Below are 16367 nucleotides of genomic sequence, written 5' to 3'. Positions count from 1 at the left end.
TCATTGGAAGGGCAGCGGAAGACGTGAGGCATACACACAGAGAGGGAAAAGTCCAAGAGAAAATGGAGGCGGAAATTAAAGTAATGTATCCATAGGTTAGTAAATGCCAAAAATTGCCTCAGCCACCAGAGACTGAAGTTTAGTGAGCTTTCTTATTACTGGAGAAATTCTGTGACATTCGTACTTTAGAGGAGGAGAGAACTATCTTTGCCATGGTACCCAGACAATTCAGGCCATGGCTGGCTTGCTCTAAGGCAGAACTGCACTGGCACAGAGAGGTCACGGCAGGAAAGTGGCTCTACCTCACTGAGGTTTGGAAGCAGAGAGAGAAGGGAGAAGCCAGAAATGAGGATACATCCTTGCTGATCACTTAATACCCACTCCAACCTGGCCCCACCTCTGAATACAAGACTTTCAAGGGAGATTTTATATCCAAACCATGAAAACTTTATTGCCACATAGAAAGACCACGTGGTTTCATAGATCTTTTATTTTATTTTTTATTTTCTTGTTCTCCCAGGAAAGCTTTTATTAGAAACACCTGGGAACTGTGGTGTTGCTCAGTGGTGGAACAACTGCTTAACATGCATGAGGCCTTGGGTCCTATCCCAGCATTGCAAAAGGGAAAAATGCAGAAAGAGAAGCAAGCTCCAGCACTCAGGAAGGTGGAAAGTTCAGTCCTGCTGTTTGGTTCGAGAAGCCTCAGCATTGGCTCAAAGCACAGCCGTTGGGCAGGGGTACCGACGCTGCTGGAAGAGGGGCCCAGCTGCTGTAGTGTCAGCAACTATCTTGGCTTCTTCTGCTTCGGGAGTACTGCTGACCATGTGCCCCGGGGGGCATCTGAGTAGGAACTGGGGTCCATGAGGTCTAATTCTTCATCCTTTCAGATTGCCACCTTCTTGCTCTTAGGGTAGGGAGCTAACTCATTATGGTGATGGTGGTGTCACTCCTTGCCTTCTCTCAGTTTGCCTTGTTATCCCCACGATCATGATCCCTTTACCTGTCTTGCTTTTGCTGTCTACCCACTTTGTCATAGCCATGTTCTCGATCTTGGTCAGACTTGTCATGGTTCTGATCTGCATTGTCATGGTGCCTGTCCGGCTTCTCGTAGCTCCGGTCAGACTTCTCATGTCCCCTGTCCAACTTCTCATGGCTCTGCTCCAACTTCTCCTCAGTATCTCCATTATTGTTCTTGAGCTTCTTGGCAGATTTGGTCACAACAGAGTAGGTGTCATGTGGAGAGAGCCAGGACACAAGGTCTATGTCCACATTCCAGTAGTAAGGGAGCCCGCAGGAAGGGTTAAATGCCTTATACCAGCTTGGTGGTAGGCCTTCCAACCGAGTGGCCTCATAGTCTACAGGGTCATCATCATAGTCCTCAGCAATGATCTCTCCCTCTGGCTCGGGCTCCAGATGTTTGAGGATGCCTCTCTTGGCCAAGCGGGATGTGGGAAGATGGAAGAAGTTTTCTGGGTTGGCATGGAAACAGTATATCAATGCTACCCAAAGTCCACCAGCCAGATCTCAGAAATACATACCAAAGATGGGAACAAGATGGCTAAGTATTATGCTCCTGTTCTAGACATCAGTAAATCACAAGATTTGGAGAAACGCATACCATTCTTTCAGATTTTTCCACCTTAAGAGTGGGTTAGGAAAGTATCATCATCCATTTGTTCAGTCACTCAGAGACAGGGCTGGAGAAGCTGTCATATTGCAAGATACCCTGAGCTTTAGTGCTCAACTAATAGATAATCAAACAGAGGGCAACCCACACTTACTCCCAAAGTATCTGGTTCTAGAACTATACACATTACTTCCATCCAGTATCTATCATTAAAACATAATCGTACATCCCGTTCAGATCCAAGTGGGGCCTAGAAAAGAAATATTATGAGGTGCAGCTCCTTCCTCCTAATAAGGCCATGCTATGCAAAGAGGCACAAGCTGTGACTGGAAGTGAGACCAAGATACTTCACTGGGGGAAAAGTTTCCAGAAAAGGGAGGACAGAAAGGTTGGGTGACTTACTCTGCACGTTTGTCTGGTATTTGACTTGTGTAATTGATTCTCACAAACGTTATGTATTTTAGTCTTGGAGTCTGTGATTATCTGAATTTATGACACATCAATACTTTAAAGGATTTCTTTAATTCACTGTTTTTTTAAATCTAGTTCCTTATTGTTCCTATGAATGGGAGTCTTGCCTCATCAATTAGCCAGGGACACAACCTAGGGCGATGTGAGTGTAGTGTCTGTGCTAACAGTATTGTCTTCCTAGGCCACACAATGGATTGTGACTTTTCTTTATAGTTTCTTTTGTGCAAATGAATAAAGCATGCTGTGCCTTTCTGGGTCTCAGAGTCAGATCCATGGTACTAGTTGATTTTAAAAATAAGATTCTGTTTAATAAACCTCAAGGTCAAATCATGATCCCAAATTATTTGGTTTAATTACTATGTAATATCCAAAGAAAGAAAAAAAAAATCCTTTACATGACTCATCTGCCTAAGGGATTGTACTGGTTAATTTGCGTTTTGCCAAGAGTACTATCTATTTGAAGAAATTATTCTATGTATTGTAGAAATATTGCAGAACATAGAAAGTTGTTTGAGTTGTTAGCAAGATTTATTGTGGAACATTTTACGAGATAAAACATTCTGTCGAATAAGTTGAGAATAAAATGATTATAAAGGTTTTGGGAAAGTATATAAAAACATGTAGAGAAAATAATTTAAATTATTCTGTGTTTTGATTTTGAAGTATCTAATTTTTCATTTCACTTCAAAAGGGTTAAAACTTATACTTACAGGAAATATGGAATAGTTTCAGTAGAAAAATTATTCCAAATAGGGATTCCCACATTCTTCCCATAGTTCCAGTAGATCCAGTTATATTTGGATTTTGGTCCATCCTCAGTCTCAGGAGAGAGGGACCCCACACCTAACAGCACCCCACGTTAAGCACCTGCATCATTCGGAACCTCTGATCAAGGGATTTCTCTAGGAATGTGGTATCTTGCTCAGTCCAGAGCCACGACCATTCAAGGTGCCATGGATTTGATACCCCAAGGAATATGGTACCCCCAATGCTTACTCAGCCAGTCAAAGGAAACAGTGAATAAAATACTAGCTGACTTCTCTATCCATTATTTGGAAAGATTGTTGAGGCACAGTTACTCAGAAGATTGTAAGTGTGATGAAGCCGAGACGTCACAGCTAAAGCTACACCTTGTGTGCTTTCTCCCTTCTCAAAACCTTCTCTGCCTTCTTGGCTGTGTTGTTGGAGATCACTTTCCAAATAAGCCACTTGCACTTAAGCCTTCTCTCAGTGCTTGATCTGGGGAAGTACAAAATAGGACACCTGCTAAAAGAAAAAGTTTGGCCAAATATGAAAATATTAACTATTCTGCTCATAGCTTATTTTATTTCACAATAAAATATTATCAATAGCTACCTGAAAATATTTTTTTACCTTAATTGACTTTTTTCAATAACAGCTCAACGTCAAGCAGCAATCATGTTTAACAATATCTATATCACAGTTTTTCTTGAAATTAAAATAAGAAGAAAGTATAAAAATGGTCTTTGGGTGCAAATCCTAGGCCTGCTATTTTTATTTTTATTTATTTATTTTTTAATGTATTTAGGACAGGGTCTACAGGGTCTCACTATGTAGACTGGAATCATAGTCATCCTCCTGTTTTCAGCTTCCCAAGTGCTGGGATTGCTGGTGCACACCACCATGCCCAGTTTCAATCTCAGTCTCAGCTCACTCCGGGGACAGGGCCAGCACGTCACACTGGGGATTGAAACCCAGCCGCTGCTCTCTGCCTAAGTAGGCACTTTAGCCTGCTGAGCTATCTGGCCGGCCAGATAATAGCCTGTTATTTTTAGGTGATCAAATTTCAGGTAAATTATTTACTGTTAACCCATGTCCTAGTCTGTAAAACAGAGATAACTAATTGTTGGCTCTAGATATTGGCTACCGCGATCATAAAGCTTCACTGAAATACTACATGTAAAATTTTTACAATTTACAGCATACATTGTCAGTAGGTTGTTAGTTCTGAAGACAATTGAGGCTCCTACAATGTATCCTAAATGGTGTAAAGCGGATGAGCACCTGTACCTGTCAGATGGTAGAGGTCACAATACTGGGGGACAGCAATTAACTCAGTTTAGCTCCTATGGACATGCATGAAGAGAAACACATAAATGACCCAGCAGAAAACATTACATTCCTTCCTTGAAATGCCCCGAAGGCCTGAAAGTCCTTCACCGTTCTTCCTTTGAAAGGAGGCTGAATATCATAACCAATTTCTTTAACTTCCTTTTTAGCCCCCAAATTTCATCACTGCTGACATTGTACTCTACAAGTATAGTTTTTCAGTGTTTCAGAAGCTACATTGACATCATGGGCTTTTACTCTGTTTTGGCCAGTAAGTATCTGCTGTGGTTTTAAACTAAGCACAAACACAGCAATTGCACACAAAAATTGAGCCCGGAGTCTTCTCTAGCTTTCACATACGGTGCTGAGAAGAGTTAGTCCAAATGCTGTATCATGCTGTTTATTATGTCACATGGATGTTTTCTGTGGGATCCACAAAATTATTTCGAAATGATAATGTCCCTGATCTCAAGGTATCTCAAATGAAAAGAACTTTTATGGATTAACATATAAAAAAGGTAGTTCTATAAAGCCGAAAAGTCACCATCTATTTTGAACGAAGCATTTATAGCTCATTTTATGCGAATACTGATAGGAAAGTGCTAAAGCGCAGGCACTAATCCAGGAGTGGTTTTGCTGTATGGTAGAAATGTGCTCGTAAGAAAAAAAATTAAGGGCAGAAAGATTAGCTTTCTTTCTTTTGTATTTTTTAGTCATGGGAATCTGTATTGAGAAAAGGGATTTAAAGCGCCTTTGAACACAAAGAGAGGGAAAGACTGGCACGAATGAACCATGGAGATGTTGAGCAGGGTGTCCCGCATACTGCTGAAAGGTAATCGGGCTGGCCAGCGAAGTCCGAGACAACCAGGTAGAGCTACATAGAGAATTGAGTAAAGTTTCATTTGCCCAAAATAAATGTAAAGAAGGGATTAAATTTCAAACAGGCATTAGCCTTGGAGTGATTTCCTCTTATTGTGCAGCCTCATTCTGTGAAGGTGAAGAACTTCTCACCATCTGCAAATTTAAAGGAGCCAGCTCTGCTTTCCTAGACTTTCGCACATTAATTTTTACACAAAAATAAGAGGGAGGTATTTGAGTCATCATGCATCTCTAATTAATAGTCTGTGATAGTCTTTCTGTAGGATATTTGAGGACAGAAAGTAGAAAATATTTCTTCAGGAAGATTATAACTGAGAATAGTTATTTTCACGCTTTCAAAATTCCCAGTCACTCCAGTTAAGCTGTCAAAGTCAACCAATTGTATTTTCAATTTAATAATAGCCAATCCTTCTACTTTTAGAAACAGACATGCTATTTCTTCTAAAAAGTTCTTGCCTTATTAACAAACGCTAATTGTGAGTAATGGAAGTCAAATTAGTTTTCATTTTTCAACTAGCTGCACTGTATTTGCAAAGAATTTTAAAGAAATCAAATTAATCTAAATTTGTTTTAATTATAATTTGTTTTCATAACAGCCAACTGACAGGTGATACTTGCTCTTGCTTGAATTACATCTTCGGTTAATGTTTTTATGTTTGTAGCTGTATAAATTATTTTAGCTCAGTGATAATATTTAGTCACAAAAGAAAACATAAATATTTCAAAAAAAGGCTGAAATTGTTTACTTTCTAAATAGATTATTACCTATTGGGCATGGAATTAACATCTGTGTTATCTAATATAAAAATCTACATTATTTTAAATCGTTACTGCTACATTTGATTAAAAGTTTATATTTTCAGGCTGTGAGATGAGTCAGTGTTCTAAGTGCCCGCCTGGAAAACGCAAGAACCAGTGTTCTGCGGGTGGTACCACGCGCCATGCCGACCACTGGAACCAGGCATGGTGGTGCACGCCTGCAATCCCAGTGCTGTAGGGGCTGAGGCAGAAGAATCACTGTGAATCCAGGCTGTGGAGCCAGATCTTGTTCCAAATAAATAAATAAAGATGATGATGATGATGATGATGATGATGATGATGATGATGATGATTAATATATTTTGTATTTTAGAACTACACAGAGAAATAAGTAAAGTGTCTACAGGGTGTTCAGGGTCTCATTACTAGATTGGACTTGTAGCGATCTGCCTGTTTACAACCTCCCAAGCGCTGGGGTTACAGGTGTGCGCCACCACACTCAGTCTCAATCGCTGTTTTATCGCACCCCGGGAGCAAGGCTGATGAGGCAGGTTGAGGGTTCAAATCCCTGGCCCCTGTGCCTACTTGCAGGCACTTTAATCTGCTGAGCTATTGGCTTGCCCTTAAAAACTTTTTTTTTAAAGTTTATATTTTCATCATGTGAATTGTCTTCACATCATTAGTGAATAAAAATGCAGAATTCCACTACAATTTTCTTGAGTTTTTCTTCCCTATTCCATGATTTACTGAATTATTATTGTTTTTCTTCTTTTCATGTTGGAAACTTAAAAAAAGGAAACTCGTTTTTCTTGTGAACTTATCATAAAACTACCCCGGGACTGATGGGCCTCTTTTCAGCTTTCCAAGGAGGGTCTCTCATTGTCAGGCGGTGGATGCACTAGATGTGGTTCCAGCTCCATGCAGTATAGGAGAAATGCCAGAAGGGGAAGAGCAAAGTGTAGCTACCAACGGCCTGATTCAAGCCCATATTACGTGCTTAGTAATTATTATTTTCTAAGCCTTATTATTTTCTTTCATGTGCTTTCCTCAGGAATAGTATTTCATTGAAAAAGTGAAGTTTTGGGCTATATGTGCTATAGAGGTCACCTAGTCAGACACTGTGAAGGAAGTCACCCACCTGTCAGTTTCCATGACATTCTTAAAGTGCTTCTGGGGTTTCTATGTATTTTGTTCAATCAACATTTAATGGTGGCCTGCCTGTTATCTCAGTTATTTAAGTGCCTGCTTAAACAAAGCAGTCAGGCTCAGGTTGCTGTGGTTCGATCCCCAGAACTCAAGCCAACCAAACTTGCCCTAAAGGCATTCTGAGCCAGCCCCCCACCAAAAAAAATTAATGATTGAACATTTGATATGCTACAATGGTAGATGTTTAGAAAGATTCAATTTCCATTAGGGGAACCTCACTTATTTCTAATTCTTGCATGATAAAATCTCAATACTGCCACTGTTAGCTATACGATCTTGATGGACCTTGATTTAATACTGACATAGTATATTATCTATTAGAGCTATCTTATCATTAGCTTTCAACAAAATGAGGAAATACTTTTTAAAATTTTTAAAGAGAATACAAAATGGCAAAAGGAAAAAATTAGAAACAAAACAGAATTTCACTAAACAAAATAATAGGAATGTGACAATGGTTGTGGTATTACATAATATTATCTTCAAATTAGTTCTTCATATTACCAGATAGAAGCATGCAATATTGGAATAGATAAAAGAAAAAAATTAAGTATTAACTTCTCCTCAGCACAATTCGTCTTTGCTAAACCTTCAAAACAACCCAAATGCCCATGAACTTTGAAATGGATAAAAAGAATATGGTGTTTTTACACAATGGAGTATCACTCAGCTATATAAGAAAAGATAAACCCAACGCTTTTATAGGTGCCTGGATGCAACTAGAGATCATACTGGTAAGTTAAATAAACCAGAGCCACATCTGCAAAGGTCATATTGTCTCGCTAGTGTAAAAATGTTTAAAAATGAGTTATATTTACATTTATGCAAACATTTTACCTTTGTGTGCCTTCTTACATTGCTCATATCTTGTTCATTTGCCCATTTTAAGGTTCAGATTTGGTCAGAGGAATATGTAATTAATAAAAGTAAAGCAAAATGGGATTTTTGCAAAGAGTAGATATTTGGCTTAATCCTCTTCTCTTTCTTCTTTTCTTCCTTATTTTTGGGCCATTAAATACAAGGATAACTTCAACCAATGCCAGTGCTGCTAGGGTTATGGGCATGAAAACTACATCCAGCCTGGGGCTGATAGTCTTGAATGCAACTTAAGGGAGACAGACTTGCTGTCTGTTGTCATTGTTGCTGCTACTCCTCCGATTTGTTCTCTTGCTCTTTGCCGCTGCCATGAAAGGCTGCTGTCTGCCGTGTGCCTCTCTGTCTTGGAGCCAGATGAATATGGACTGAAACCTCCACTAACTGTGAGCTAAATGAACCTTTCCTTCCTTCATTTTTCATGTTGGGTATTTGTCCCAGCAACGAGAGAAGAGTAACTGAGACAGGCACCCACAGTGGACATTGAGAATATATGCTTTTTGAAGATAAGAAATTGATCGAGTCAGTCTTTGCTGTATCTGACTGCAGAGTTCTTTTGTATGGGAGCCCAGGAGGCTACTCCCTTGTCCAGGTTAACATCAGGCTTCAAGAACTCATGTTTGAGCTGCATTCTCTGGAAGAAGGGATGGGAAGAGCTTAAGGACAAAATTAATAGAATCATGACTAATGCTGGATTACTTTCATGACTATAAACAGGAACTCCTAAGAAAAAGATCTTTAATAGCATGGAATTTTTTTTTTTTAAATTTGAGATTCAGTATTTACATACCTTCTCTTCTTTACATTGTTATTTTTCAGTGTCTGAACAATAAATCTCAAAGAGGCTGTTTCTCTGTTGTTCACCACTCAAACATCTTCCCTGAAACCTATGGTTGATTTACTTTCATAGGGAGTTTTCATACTCTTGTTTCTAGTTCTTTTGAAGTATATCTTAGATGTTTGTAACTGATATCACCCTAATGTGATATAGAATGCCAGAAATAATTCCTCCCTTACCTGACTTTTGTTGCTCCTCCTTGATTCCCTTCCTTCACCTGTCTTTTCTGCTCTTCTCAGGCTTCTATATCTTGTCTTCTTTGCTGTTTTTCTATGAGGTCCATTCTCTAGACTCAAACATTGTGTGAAAACATGTACATTCTGTCTTTATGTGTCTAGCTTATTTTACTCACAAAATTACATCCAGTTCTATCCATGTAACTGCAAATGTGATTTCGCTTTTGTTGCATGATAGTCCGTAGTGTGCCTTATCACCCTGGACTTAACACACTCATCTATTGGAAGGTGCCTTCCTTGATTCCAGATCTTGGATGCTGTGGATTCTGCAATTAATGAGATAGTGAAGTTGTCTCTTGGATATAAGGATTCCATTCCTCTTGGATACACACTCAATCATATCACTATTGTTAGATTATATGGTAGATATGTTCTCAAGAATCACCATATTGATGTTGGTTGTACTAAGTTGTATTCCTACCAACAATGTATGAGTGCTCTTTCCTGCGCACCTTGCCAGCACTTGTTACTTTGAGAGTTATGCTAACTAGGGTGAGACAATTTCTCCTTGTACCCTTTACAAACTGAATGAAAAAATTTTTTAATTTTTTTTGTTTCTAAGGTTTAAAGGCATTCAGGAAGTATAAGTAACATGGCCAATTTCTGCAGAGAGTTATCCTCCCAGCAAATGTTTTCCAGAGCCTCCATGGAGGCCTAGATTATGAAGTGTTTTATTACTAGCTTGATTTAATTTCAGGAGATATAGCAGTGGTAAAATAAAGGACAGATTCTTTGTTCATATGATTTTACAGGTCTTCCCAACTTGGTGGAATCTTATTTTATTTGAGATCAAAATAATTATATTGTTGCTTCATTAGAAAGCAGTAATATATTATGATTTTTGCATCATTTATTGAAAATAAAATTAAACAGGGATGAAATTATAAGCTTAGAATTTTTCTAAAGTCCTCCTTTTCAGAAAAATTATTTGATATCTGAGTTATTCACATTTGCTGTGTTTCCTGCTCATACTATGCAACAATGACTTTTCAATCAGTATCATTTTTTAAAAAAATTCACACCCCCTCAAAGGCATCCTGCTTTCAAGAGCATTATCTGCTTCTCATTTGGTAGGGAGCTATTAAAGCATAGAATCACATGGTTATTCTTTTAGTTAGAAACCTGTTTCTGAAAAACAGGCATTTGTATAATGCAATAGAATACCAGTTTTCAAAAATGCTCCTGGAGGGTCATTAGGATATTTGTCTGACGAGAAGAGGTTCTTGAATGTTATTGAGGTTTTATCAGTTTCTGGGTTGATAAAAGAAATAGCTGGGTTGACTCTGAGCAGAATGGGGCAATAACCTAGATAAACATCAGATAACGTATGAGCCCTTCAGACAGTTTTGCGACATGACAAAACATGTCAAGGTTGAAGGGAACCTATCTTGGTAACCTTTGAACCACAAAGTATTAGTTTTGAAAGATTAGTCTCAATAGATTTTGAGGCAATTTGTTCTATTTGCACACATGATGAGAAAGTGGTGCACTTCTCCTTATTCTGAGAATATTCCCTAAAGGTTTACTTTCAAACTGTATGTGTACTTTACATTCAGAAAGTTGTCAAATGATTTCTCAAGCTAAAAAGTAGGTTGGATTCTGAGATTGAATTTCCTGTTCCCCTGAGAGTTTACACCTGAGAAGAAGGCACGTTTTACATATAAAGATGAAATGAATATTGTATATCTTGCTAATATTTTCATACAGATAAATAACACTAAGATTATATTAACTAAGGCAAAGCTAGAAAACTATGTCAAGTGTTCAAATGTTTTAACAAATCCTATATTCCTCAGTTATGCTAGGTGTACAATTTCAAGCTTGTGATTTTAAAGTCATGGAAAATATTCTGTGCACACATTTTCCTGGAAATTCTTAAGTTCAACTTGTATGTTTTATGCATGAACACTCGCGGTGGAAAAGCCAAAATGACTTATTGGAAAGGATGCATTTTCTGTGAGCACCTGAACATTCCGGTGATCCATACTGTTGGTGCAGCCCTCGTATAACTAGATGTGAGAGAGTTAGATATTTTGGGAAGTAGAGTTATTAGCATAATGTGGGCTCTTCAGAGGCAAGGGGAATGTAGGTGATCTAAACGCAATCAAGGTCATGAAGCAGCAGCTGATATTCACATCAGCTAACATTCTTTTTGATTTAGGCCACCTTGATAGGAGTTTTTCAAAATGTGTATAACCATACTAAGCCCATTACCAGATTATATAAGGAAAGTGATCATTAAGCCAGCAAATACGCCTTTGTAGAACCTATCCTGTGAATGTTTGTAATTTCACACATATGCAATTAAGACGGCAAAGAAGCCAGTTTGAAGAAAAGGCAAATTCACTGTCACAGTATGAAGTCAATCTTCTTAGTTCATAAAATTCCTTTCTAAGCAATGATCCTTAATGACACTGGATTAGATGTATGATTTTTTTTCTGAGTGAAGAAGTGACAAAATAAGATAGCTGTGGCGTGATTTGTGAGATTTTCTTTCATGAGCTCTTATAGTTAATAAATAAACCTAATTATAGCTCACCCACAAGAAATTGTGACAATACAAGGTGATGACTGCTGAAACTCAACAGTGTTTTCCAGCAGCTATTTTGGTCTACTTTAGGAAGAGGGTGAAACAAAAATCAGTCAATCAAATCAGGCTGACATTCATTTATAAGAGTTTTGCAAAAACTAAAGATGAGGTTTAAAGTGTAGTTCACATAGAAACCCGACTGAAAGAAATGATGTGGGCTTGTCTATTCATTTTCATTCCCCGTCCTTTAGGCTCGATGTAGTTTGCTGTGTATGTCTAACATTGCAGTTTACAATTTAAGGAATTTCTGATAGAACATTAGGAAAAAGAATGAAAAAAATCCAGATTTTTTCTCTCCACCTTCAGACAGGAAAAATATATAATTTATGCCATTAACATTAGATAATAAAACATGATTTTACATCCCAAGATTAAACAAAAATTAAGAATCCAGGTGAACTTAATATTTGATGGGAGTTCAGATGGCCTTTGAAATTTCTCTAATGCTTAGAAATATTTCCTTTTGGGAAACCCCAGGTTTGGAACATTCTTTACTATTTCTTAATTGAGATATTTAATCTATAATGCCATAGAATTTTATTTTTTTAGGCTTCTTCAGTCTTTCCTCATAGGTCCTCTTTCCTAGTCATTTTCATTGTGCTAATCTGGATAAGCTCCAAGGCTTGCTCAACTTTCTTAGCAGCAGACCCACAAGCATCTGTAGTGATCTCTTTATGAGCAAAATTGAATGGAATCTCACTTTTTTTTTCTTCTGTTACAACATCTCTGTGGCACTGACAAGGATAAAATAAATATTTGTTGCTTTTGTAATGAAAAAAGTATGAGTGACTCAGCAACACATGGGGAGCAGATGCTGGGAGTAGGAGCCCGCTCCTGTGCCTCCGACCCATCTCTGCGTGAGACTATAAATAGCGAGAAGGGAAGGAGAAGGGGCTGCACACCCAACTCCGTTCAACTGTGCTTAGAAGAGCTACTACAGTGAGGGCTTCAGATGAAGGAAAGTCTCTGCTCCGTGCACATGCTGGTGCCCACATGTGTGGCTGAGCCGGGTAACGGGAAAGCCGCTGCCCCTCTAACCCCACGCTGCACATAAATCAGCCTGTACAGTGTCGTCCTCAGGAGGAAGTTGAGATGGTTGCTGTGCTGCTCTGGTATTCGCTAGTTGGCTTCTTCATGTTGACCATTCTGGCTTTCCCATTTGGTCAGATGAACACCGACATTTTAGCCTGCCCACCTTGGACAAGTGGATTTGCTTTGTTGTTTTTTCTAGGGGAGAAACTTCGGTCCAACTGAGAGTCAATACCTAAAACGGACATTTTCTACCGGATCAAAATCTACTATAGCAAGCAAGCTGGGGACATCTTTTTCCAGATAAAATCAGTCAACTTCATAGTGGGCACGAGACTCAGATTGGATTAAAATTGTAAAAGTTGAAAGGGATTACTAAAGAATAACTGTTTGGATAATATTTTTCCTTTTGTATGTGTTAATTCTCTAAATAATGCATCTGCAATTTTGCAATATGTTTTTTAAGCTCATAGTGATACTTTAATACTTAAGTTGAAGCATTTTTTCATGAAACCTAAAAATGTAATATAAAATATCTCGTCTTATGTTAATTTAAGCTGCACACTCTATACATGTAATGTTCACTGGAAAGACAAACAGTTTTGCTCCACAATGAAAGCCTATGACACACTTTTCTTGCAGTGCAGGTGCCAGATGTAGTCATTTTTGTACATGACCAAACACACTGCTACACTGTCTATGATCTAATACATGCTTATTGTATGTTTGTCAGACTGCATTAACAATTCTCTCATAGCTGGTAACATTAGCATGACATTTGGAGGCTTTCTTCCGAAACCTAATTCAGGAGTTTTCTTTCTTCCAAACCAATTATTGTTCACTTTATGATGAAATTTACAGTGTCATTATAACCCAGGAGGAAAATCTGACTATTAAAAATGATATTTTGTTGTTGTATCACACGACAGTCTGTTGCTCTCAGTGTAAAAAATACAGCGTCAGCGAAACAAAATACCATGGTGACTATATGGTGTTGGAAATAGACTTGAGCTTATTTCAATTTTATTATGACTTGATCAATTTCTGAACCTTGCTGGCATAACACGTGTACTCTACATCTAAAACCAATCAGTAGCTGTAACACTGCTTTGATAGCTGCACTGCAGTGAAAAATTGATTAAAAATATTCTATATCATGTCATTTAGAAAATGCTGATCAACTCTTGGATTATATAGGTGTGGGTCTCTGCTCCGAGACAGAATTGATTAGAGAGGCATTCTTTGCGCTTGCTCCCCCGACACATTTTCCTTGTTCTCTTGATTACCAAGACTGCTTATTCACTGAAAATTACTAAACCTTTGACCTCTGCTTTGAGAACGCTTTACTGATAGACATAGGAGAGACAGATAATTTGCAGAATGACCTAACTAAACTACACTACTAGGAAATCTAGTGGACAAATTTTTTCAATGACAGACACCTGAGTTAATATCTGAGCAAAATGTTCTTGCTCCTAGAGCCCATGGTTGCTAGGAATTTTATAAGCTTTTTACTCAAATACTATAAAGTTAAGGGTAATAAATCTCCCAGTAAACTATAGTCGAGAGTAATTTTATTTTCATTTATTTCAGGGAAATAAAAAATTATAATAAATAATTATTATTTTCTATGAAAATAAGATTTCCTTCTTATCTCCTAACTCATTTTACACTCCCTGAATTTTTTTTTGTTTGCTCCCTTCCAACGTCTTGAGTAGACTTCAAATCCATTTTATTCCTCCTTTATCTCTCCTTCTCCAGTTACCTCAGACACCAAACTCCCACATTAATATCTTTTTATGATTTAATGCAACATCTCACTGCCCTTACTTACAAACTTCCTGTACTCTTATTATATACAAAAAAGAATAGATGTTCCTTTTATTATAAATACTTATTCTTGCGCAGATTAATGATATACAATGTGGAACCTTATTTTAGCAAAATTATCACTCATCAATATAAAATGTCAGGTAAAACCCCCAAATTTCACTTGTGATTTTAATGCTTTTCTTAAGCTTAAATATTTGTTTCTTTACTGTGTCATTTTCAGCCTAGTTTTATTTTCCAAATTCTATCTATTACTGAAATTTGATGGCATATGCACTTGTACTTTCTGATACCCCAATACCATGGCGCATAATGTGTGTATCACTGGTTCCCCATCTGTCATCTGCCTTGTCCCAAACCAAGCCTTGCCCATGTTAAAAATTCTATAACTGCCATCAACTTGGAAATGTCATGACATTCATGGATCAATAAAAACCTTTCCCAGAGCGGATGAGAAATATGAAAAGAGCTTACTAAATACAAATGGTTTCTTTTAAAGGTTCAAAGAAGGAGGAAAAGGTGAGTGCTGGAGCGATTTCAGGGAGAGGGTGGTAGGTGGGAGGAATGCGACGCTGGATAGATAGCTGTAGTAGAGAGAAACAGAGGAGAAAGGGAGTTTGATTTTAGATGCTTACAAGATTCTTCACCCTAGAGATTACTTTCCTTAGAGAAGCGGATGTGAAAAGATGGAGAAATCAGGGCTTCGAAGCACAGAGGCTCCTCGGTGACCACGTCTCCGCAGTTTAGTAGGCCGTGCCAAGACGTAATGAGGTGCTTTGTATGCACTGTGTATGAGACAGCAAATGAGCTCACCAAATGACATTTGGGGTAATGACTTACAGTCGGGGGCAGTTTTGTAAGTTGAAGGAACATAAGGATGCTGGAAGGAGCAGTATGTATCCAGGGAATGGAATAGAAAACAAAAAGGATTGCGATATCTGTGCCCTCAGTGTCACCTTTGAGCAAACAAGAAAAGGGAAGAATTGTGTTACAAAGGCTGAGCTATCAGAAGGATGAGGGAAACGATTTTACAGTGATAGCTAGAAAATCATTAAAGTCTAATGTTTAATAGGTAGCCAAAATGAAGAAGGTAGGCAGAGTGTCAAGGTCCTTTTAGAGAGCTGAAGAATTACAAAACAAATCAAAGGTTCTGGCGGTTTCTCAGACACTTGCAGGCTGGAGAATTCACAGAGCAACAAGGCACAGAGGTTTCAATGTCCTTCCGTTGCACGCAGCCAGTTTGAACTGAAGCGACACGGGGTTGTGCGGCAAGGCTGCCAGATGAGCCGCAGGAGATCTTTGACGTTTCCCCCTTTGCTGGAATAAAATGAAAATATTTTTGCTTATTACTTTTTATGGATTTTAATATAAACAATTCAGTTCTACTTTTCATAGTAAAGAAAAAGAGTCAAGATGATCCCAAGCTATAATCCAGTCCTGAAATTCAACAAGATTTTCTCTAAGAGGTAAAATTAGTATTATAGCTATGTACTAAACATTACAAAATATAGGACAGCATTGTTATGCGTTATTGATTGAAGAGAAAATCTGGAAAATTAGTAATTGATTTTTTAGCATAACATAAGTACAGATAGAAACTTTTCTTTTCAGTTATTCTGATAGTAGATTTCTTTAATTTTAGAAGAAAAGGCTGGGAAGATAGCTGAGCAGTTTAAGTGCCTGCCTGGGTTCTTAGTCTGCCTGGATTTGATCCCCGGTGTCACATGCCATGCAGCCCTGAGACCAGGCGTGGTGGTGCATGCTGTAATCCCAGTGCTGGGAAGGCTAAAACAGGACGATCACTAGGAGTTCAAGTTCCGTAGTGAGGACTCTGTGCCAAATACACAAAATTAGAAAAATAAAATAAAATAACAGAGAGAGAGAGAGAGAGAGAGAGAGAGAGAGAGAGAGAGAGAGAGAGACAAAGAGAGAGAGCACAGAATGATCGCAGTCCCTTCC

General features: G+C 38.2%; 1 pseudogene; it reads right to left on the bottom strand.

Moving 5' to 3' along the window:
- Positions 1-674: 674 nt before the first annotated feature.
- The window catches only part of LOC101573570, a 17378-nt pseudogene continuing 1685 nt past the window's right edge, over positions 675-16367 (bottom strand).

Source organism: Octodon degus, unplaced genomic scaffold, assembly GCF_000260255.1.
Source record: "Octodon degus isolate 3935 unplaced genomic scaffold, OctDeg1.0 scaffold00217, whole genome shotgun sequence".
Taxonomy (NCBI): Eukaryota; Metazoa; Chordata; class Mammalia; order Rodentia; family Octodontidae; genus Octodon; species Octodon degus.
This window is presented reverse-complemented; position numbering and strand designations above follow the sequence as displayed.